This window comes from Siphateles boraxobius, unplaced genomic scaffold, assembly GCF_051911475.1.
Source record: "Siphateles boraxobius isolate OS27281-9 unplaced genomic scaffold, OSU_SipBor_1 296, whole genome shotgun sequence".
NCBI classification, from domain to species: domain Eukaryota; kingdom Metazoa; phylum Chordata; class Actinopteri; order Cypriniformes; family Leuciscidae; genus Siphateles; species Siphateles boraxobius.
In genome coordinates, this window is record NW_027508915.1 from 820,001 (window position 1) to 827,500 (window position 7,500).

The following is a 7,500-nucleotide window of genomic DNA, read 5'->3' on the forward strand; positions in this document are numbered from 1 at the left end:
TTTAAATTTAAAAATCTGTTTTTCCAGAATATTAACCTCCTCTCCATTCCTTCTACTACCTCTTCCCACATAATATCTCGTATGCTTTTTTCATTTTTCCCTAAAACCACTCCTAAAATCCTAATTTCTTGTACTTGGGTAAAGTTAAAACACCCTGTTAAAACCGGTACCTTCCCAAATCTCATGTAAACTGTTTTTTCCTCATTTATTTTTGCTCCAGAACCTTGGCAGTACCATTCAACTTTTTCCATGACATGTTTAACACTTAGTTCATTTTTAACTACTATTGTTGTATCATCTGCATATTGATATATATTTTGTATTTCTTTCCCTTCATTCATCTCTATTCCTTTTATTTTATTTTCCTTTTTGATTATCAACCCTAAAGGTTCCGCTACCAGCGAATATAATTGAGCTGATAATGGGCACCCTTGTCTTATTGACCTTGAAATAGCAAACGGTTCTGTTAAAAATCCATTGCATTTCACTTTTGTTATTGTATCCCTATATAAAATTCTTATCCATTTAATAAAATGTTCCCCAAACCCAAATTTCTCTAAAACTGAAAATAAAAAAACATGTTCTACTCTGTCAAAGGCTTTTTCGAAGTCTAAGCTAATGACATAACCATCCTTTTTTTCTCCATTCATGTAACTTATTATATCTCTTATACTGCTTGTTGTTTCTGCTATGTCTCGTCCCTTTACTCCATATGCCTGATTTGTTTCTATTATGCTAGGTAGTACATTCTTTAATCTATTTGCTAAAACCTTTGCTAAAATCTTAAAATCCGTGTTTAACATGGTTATAGGTCTAAAATTTTTTAAAAGTGCTTTATCTCCCTTTCTTTTGTATATTAGCTTCATCAGCCCTAAACTCATCTTCTGATTTAGACCTTCCTTCTTAAAAATCTCCTCATATACATCCATTAAAATCAGACTAATTTCCTCCTTAAAAACCTTATAAAACTCATTTCCTATCCCATCTATACCTGGGCTTTTCTTTGTTTTCAAAAGATCTATTGCCTGTATTATTTCTTCCTGTCCTATTCCTTTATCACATTCTGCTTTGTCCTTAATTTCTACTCTCGTTGATATTTGCTGTAACAGTATATTTTTCTTCTCTTCATCTAACCCCTTCGTTTTAAAAAGTTCTTCATAATAATTTTTTACTTCCTTCAAAATTCCTTTCGTTTCTTGTACTAGTTCTCCATCTTTGCCCTTTATTTCTTTTATCATTTCTGCTCTTCCTTTACTTTTTTCTAAGTTAAAGAAAAATCTTGTACATTTCTCCCCTTCAACCATGTATTTTGCTTTACTTCTCAAACTTGCTCCTTTACATTTACTCTCCTCTATTTTCTTTAGATTTTCTTCCATAACTATTACGTTTTGTATATTTACTTCTCTCTTGTTTAACTCTTCTTTTAATGTTTTCCTTATATCTTTTTCTTTAGCTTTTTTAACTCTCTGAACCAATTTGCTGTATTTTATTGAGTATTTCTTTATTTCGTATTTTACATTTTCCCACCATATTCTTTTATCTTCTAGGTACATCCCATCATTTCTTTCTTCTTCTATTAATATTTCGATCCCTAATTTATAACTTTCACTCTTTAAAATCTCTGTATTTAAAATCCAAACTCCAGGCCCTTTATCCTCTTTTTTAAAATCCATCTTCATTAAAATCATCTTATGATCACTTAAAGAGTTTTCTTTATACAAAATATCCTCAATAAAATATTCTAAACTTCTTGTGCTTAAAACATGATCAATTCTTGTTTGACATAAGAAATTGCTAACTAGTTGTTTTCTAGAAAATTCTCTTTTTCTTTCATGTCTCTCTCTCCACACATCAATTAAGTTTTTTTCTTCCATCAGCATTTTAAGTTCTTTTCTCCCCATATCTGTTTTAAAAACCATTCCATCTGCCATATCTCTTTTATTGAAAACTGTATTAAAATCTCCCACCATCATTACGGTCTCCCAACTTTCCATTAAGTCTCTTAAAGCACTAAAATAGTTCTTCTTTTCTTTTTCTTCATTAGGTGCATGAACATTAATCAAAATAAATTCTCTATCTTCATATCTTATTTCAACGGCAATACATTTTCCTTTTCCATCATCATATATTTCTTTAACCTCAATATCCTTTTCTTTTCTTACTAAAATAGCAACTCCTCTCCCCATTCTTCCATCCCCATTATTAAAATATATTTCACCACCCCACCTCTTTTTTAAATCTTCCATAATTTCATCTTTCCAATTAGTTTCCTGTAATACAATAACATCTTCTTTACATAACTCTTTTACTCTTTCAAATTTTTCCCTATTTAGTAGACCTCTTGCATTTAAAATCACCATATTCAAAACCATAAATAAAATTACTAAGAGTTTAAAAGACATCATTTTACATATTTTCTTCTTCTGCTTCTTCTTCTTCTTCGATACATTTTAAAACCTCAAACCTGTTCATACATTTGATTGTTTCTTTTCTTATAAATCTTTTGGCATTTTCTAGATTAGGTGTTACCTTTTGCATTCTTCTTCTTGCCACTCCACCTAATTCCTTGTCCTTTCTTTTGCCCTCTTGTCCGTTTTCTTTTTCTTTTTCTCTTTCTTTTTTCAACCTTTTACTCCTTTCATATCCCCTTCTGTTCCACTGTTCCGTTGTCTTTATTGATGTGTCCATTTGTGTCCGTCTCTCGTGTTCCATCTCCTCCTCCTCTTCTTCTTCCTCCTCCTCCTCCTCCTCACCTCCAATCTCCTGTTCACTGATCCCTTCAGTTTCTTCCTCGATCTCTTCTCCTTCCACTTCTTCATTCTGCTGTTCTTCTGACTCACTTGATTCAATCTCATTAGTTTCATTCTGCATCTGCCTCGCCTCCTCTTGTTCCTGTTGTGTCTCCTCTTCTCCTCCTTCCATCCAGCATTCACACTTATTTAAAACTTTAAAACATTCCGGGCACTTGACAGCTTTGCAATCCCTCGCGAAATGGCCCTGTTCTTCGCATTTGAAACACGTAAAGTTTGGACAGTTTTTGATGATGTGCTCCGGACTCAAACACAGCCGACAGGTTTTAACCTGCCTGCTGTGAATAATCCTGAAGTACTGCGTTCCTTCCGCTGTCTCAAACCGTGCACTATAAGGTAGCGAGGCCACTTCTTTAGGAAATTTTACTTTTACGAAGCGTGTTCCATCTTCGATTTCTGTGCCCGGGTAGACTCTCCTTCTGATTTGCGAGATGGGGATTACTCCCCATCCTTCCAGCTTTTCCACAATAATGGTGTCATCTAGGTAGGCCGGCAGATGCATTATTGAAACCACAAAACTCTGTCTTTTAGTTTCTTGACTTCACAAATCTTTCCTTTAATTTCCAATCCATTTAATAGTTCATCACATGTTTCTTCTGTAGCTAAAGTCACTTCATATTCTTTATTCTTTTTGGGGCGTACTGCCAATATTTGATCAAGTCCCACCTGCTCCGTTAAAACTTTAATAATATCCTCTGCTTTTCCATCCGGCACCTCTGCTAAATCCACCGTTATAGTTGCTTCCTTTGTATAAATCCTCATCCATTCTGTTCTGTCTTTGTCTTTTCTTTCTCGTAATCCTTTGTCCATGCTAGGGTCTCCAATCCGTCTTGATCCTCCTGCCATATCCATGTCTTTATCGTGTAATCCATCCATTTTGTAAATAAATAAATAAATAACCAAACAAACTCCCCAGACAGCCTAGGCTGCTGGGAAGTGTAGAAATGAAAAAAAAAGGACTCGAATAACAAACAAAAACTGTATTTAACAAAACAAAATAACAAGAGCAAAATGGTGAGCCTCCCTCACCCACTGCAGCCAATTCACTTCCTGGATCGTACCAATATCGGGCGTGACCAAGGTGGTATGGCCGTAAGCGAAAACTGCTGCCAAAATTGGGCTATTTAAAAGGTTAGACCATTAATGAAGAAAACTAAGAAGAACTTTTGAAAAAACTCAAACTCTTTCATGCTCTCTGAAGAATCTCCGAGACTTTTAAAGGCTTTCTGAAGAAGCTCAGTGAGTCTTTTTTTTAAACTAAGAAGAACTTTTGAAAAAACTCAAACTCTTTCATGCTCTCTGAAGAATCTCAGAGACTTTTAAAGGCTTTCTGAAGAAGCTCAGGGACTCTTTTTTTTTTTTTAAATCAAAAAAGCTAACAGCACCTGGTATTCCCAGGCGGTCTCCCATCCAAGTACTAACCAGGCCCGACCCTGCTTAGCTTCCGAGATCAGACGAGATCGGGCGTGACCAAGGTGGTATGGCCGTAAGCGAAAACTGCTGCCAAAATTGGGCAATTTAAAAGGTTAGACCATTAATGAAGAAAACTAAGAAGAACTTTTGAAAAAACTCAAACTCTTTCATGCTCTCTGAAGAATCTCAGAGACTTTTAAAGGCTTTCTGAAGAAGCTCAGTGAGTCTTTTTTTTAAACTAAGAAGAACTTTTGAAAAAACTCAAACTCTTTCATGCTCTCTGAAGAATCTCAGAGACTTTTAAAGGCTTTCTGAAGAAGCTCAGGGACTCTTTTTTTTTTTTTAAATCAAAAAAGCTAACAGCACCTGGTATTCACAGGCGGTCTCCCATCCAAGTACTAACCAGGCCCGACCCTGCTTTGCTTCCGAGATCAGACGAGATCGGCGTGACCAAGGTGGTATGGCCGTAAGCGAAAACTGCTGCCAAAATTGGGCAATTTAAAAGGTTAGACCATTAATGAAGAAAACTAAGAAGAACTTTTGAAAAAACTCAAACACTTTCATGCTCTCTGAAGAATCTCAGAGACTTTTAAAGGCTTTCTGAAGAAGCTCAGTGAGTCTTTTTTTTAAAGCAAGAAGAACTTTTGAAAAAACTCAAACTCTTTCATGCTCTCTGAAGAATCTCAGAGACTTTTAAAGGCTTTCTGAAGAAGCTCAGGGACTCTTTTTTTTTTTAAATCAAAAAAGCTTACAGCACCTGGTATTCCCAGGCGGTCTCCCATCCAAGTACTAACCAGGCCCGACCCTGCTTAGCTTCCGAGATCAGACGAGATCGGGCGTGACCAAGGTGGTATGGCCGTAAGCGAAAACTGCTGCCAAAATTGGGCAATTTAAAAGGTTAGACCATTAATGAAGAAAACTAAGAAGAACTTTTGAAAAAACTCAAACTCTTTCATGCTCTCTGAAGAATCTCAGAGACTTTTAAAGGCTTTCTGAAGAAGCTCAGTGAGTCTTTTTTTTAAAGTAAGAAGAACTTTTGAAAAAACTCAAACTCTTTCATGCTCTCTGAAGAATCTCAGAGACTTTTAAAGGCTTTCTGAAGAAGCTCAGGGACTCTTTTTTTTAAACTAAGAAGAACTTTTGAAAAAACTCAAACTCTTTCATGCTCTCTGAAGAATCTCAGAGACTTTTAAAGGCTTTCTGCAGAAGCTCAGTGAGTCTTTTTTTTTAAACTAAGAAGAACTTTTGAAAAAACTCAAACTCTTTCATGCTCTCTGAAGAATCTCAGAGACTTTTAAAGGCTTTCTGAAGAAGCTCAGTGAGTCTTTTTTTTAAAGTAAGAAGAACTTTTGAAAAAACTCAAACTCTTTCATGCTCTCTGAAGAATCTCAGAGACTTTTAAAGGCTTTCTGAAGAAGCTCAGGGACTCTTTTTTTTTTTTTTTTTTTAAATCAAAAAAGCTTACAGCACCTGGTATTCCCAGGCGGTCTCCCATCCAAGTACTAACCAGGCCCGACCCTGCTTAGCTTCCGAGATCAGACGAGATCGGGCGTGACCAAGGTGGTATGGCCGTAAGCGAAAACTGCTGCCAAAACTGGGCAATTTAAAAGGTTAGACCATTAATGAAGAAAACTAAGAAGAACTTTTGAAAAAACTCAAACTCTTTCATGCTCTCTGAAGAATCTCAGAGACTTTTAAAGGCTTTCTGAAGAAGCTCAGTGAGTCTTTTTTTTTAACTAAGAAGAACTTTTGAAAAAACTCAAACTCTTTCATGCTCTCTGAAGAATCTCAGAGACTTTTAAAGGCTTTCTGCAGAAGCTCAGTGAGTCTTTTTTTTAAACTAAGAAGAACTTTTGAAAAAACTCAAACTCTTTCATGCTCTCTGAAGAATCTCAGAGACTTTTAAAGGCTTTCTGAAGAAGCTCAGGGACTCTTTTTTTTTTTAAATCAAAAAAGCTTACAGCACCTGGTATTCCCAGGCGGTCTCCCATCAAAGTACTAACCAGGCCCGACCCTGCTTAGCTTCCGAGATCAGACGAGATCGGGCGTGACCAAGGTGGTATGGCCGTAAGCGAAAACTGCTGCCAAAATTGGGCAATTTAAAAGGTTAGACCATTAATGAAGAAAACTAAGAAGAACTTTTGAAAAAACTCAAACTCTTTCATGCTCTCTGAAGAATCTCAGAGACTTTTAAAGGCTTTCTGAAGAAGCTCAGTGAGTCTTTTTTTTTAACTAAGAAGAACTTTTGAAAAAACTCAAACTCTTTCATGCTCTCTGAAGAATCTCAGAGACTTTTAAAGGCTTTCTGCAGAAGCTCAGTGAGTCTTTTTTTTTAAACTAAGAAGAACTTTTGAAAAAACTCAAACTCTTTCATGTTCTCTGAAGAATCTCAGAGACTTTTAAAGGCTTTCTGAAGAAGCTCAGGGACTCTTTTTTATTTTATTTTTATTTTTTTATTTTTTTTAAATCAAAAAAGCTTACAGCACCTGGTATTCCCAGGCGGTCTCCCATCCAAGTACTAACCAGGCCCGACCCTGCTTAGCTTCCGAGATCAGACGAGATCGGGCGTGACCAAGGTGGTATGGCCGTAAGCGAAAACTGCTGCCAAAATTGGGCAATTTAAAAGGTTAGACCATTAATGAAGAAAACTAAGAAGAACTTTTGAAAAAACTCAAACTCTTTCATGCTCTCTGAAGAATCTCAGAGACTTTTAAAGGCTTTCTGAAGAAGCTCAGTGAGTCTTTTTTTTAAAGTAAGAAGAACTTTTGAAAAAACTCAAACTCTTTCATGCTCTCTGAAGAATCTCAGAGACTTTTAAAGGCTTTCTGAAGAAGCTCAGTGAGTCTTTTTTTTAAAGTAAGAAGAACTTTTGAAAAAACTCAAACTCTTTCATGCTCTCTGAAGAATCTCAGAGACTTTTAAAGGCTTTCTGAAGAAGCTCAGGGACTCTTTTTTTTAAACTAAGAAGAACTTTTGAAAAAACTCAAACTCTTTCATGCTCTCTGAAGAATCTCAGAGACTTTTAAAGGCTTTCTGCAGAAGCTCAGTGAGTCTTTTTTTTTAAACTAAGAAGAACTTTTGAAAAAACTCAAACTCTTTCATGCTCTCTGAAGAATCTCAGAGACTTTTAAAGGCTTTCTGAAGAAGCTCAGTGAGTCTTTTTTTTAAAGTAAGAAGAACTTTTGAAAAAACTCAAACTCTTTCATGCTCTCTGAAGAATCTCAGAGACTTTTAAAGGCTTTCTGAAGAAGCTCAGGGACTCTTTTTTTTTTTTTTT

General features: G+C 35.8%; 6 non-coding genes across 6 annotated transcripts; all 6 read right to left on the reverse strand.

Annotated features, from left to right (window-relative positions):
* Positions 1 to 4,183: 4,183 nt before the first annotated feature.
* On the reverse strand, positions 4,184 to 4,302 carry LOC143756079 (5S ribosomal RNA). Its single transcript, XR_013209794.1, has one exon. It is a non-coding gene; the product is annotated as a 5S ribosomal RNA (ribosomal RNA).
* A 275-nt stretch (positions 4,303 to 4,577) lies between these two features.
* LOC143756272 (5S ribosomal RNA) lies at positions 4,578 to 4,695 on the reverse strand. Its single transcript, XR_013209978.1, has one exon. It is a non-coding gene; the product is annotated as a 5S ribosomal RNA (ribosomal RNA).
* A 273-nt stretch (positions 4,696 to 4,968) lies between these two features.
* LOC143754913 (5S ribosomal RNA) lies at positions 4,969 to 5,087 on the reverse strand. Its single transcript, XR_013208679.1, has one exon. It is a non-coding gene; the product is annotated as a 5S ribosomal RNA (ribosomal RNA).
* Positions 5,088 to 5,681: 594 nt separating this feature from the next.
* LOC143754914 (5S ribosomal RNA) lies at positions 5,682 to 5,800 on the reverse strand. The gene has a single exon (XR_013208680.1). It is a non-coding gene; the product is annotated as a 5S ribosomal RNA (ribosomal RNA).
* A 377-nt stretch (positions 5,801 to 6,177) lies between these two features.
* LOC143755902 (5S ribosomal RNA) lies at positions 6,178 to 6,296 on the reverse strand. The gene has a single exon (XR_013209626.1). It is a non-coding gene; the product is annotated as a 5S ribosomal RNA (ribosomal RNA).
* Positions 6,297 to 6,697: 401 nt separating this feature from the next.
* LOC143754915 (5S ribosomal RNA) lies at positions 6,698 to 6,816 on the reverse strand. The gene has a single exon (XR_013208681.1). It is a non-coding gene; the product is annotated as a 5S ribosomal RNA (ribosomal RNA).
* Positions 6,817 to 7,500: the final 684 nt, after the last annotated feature.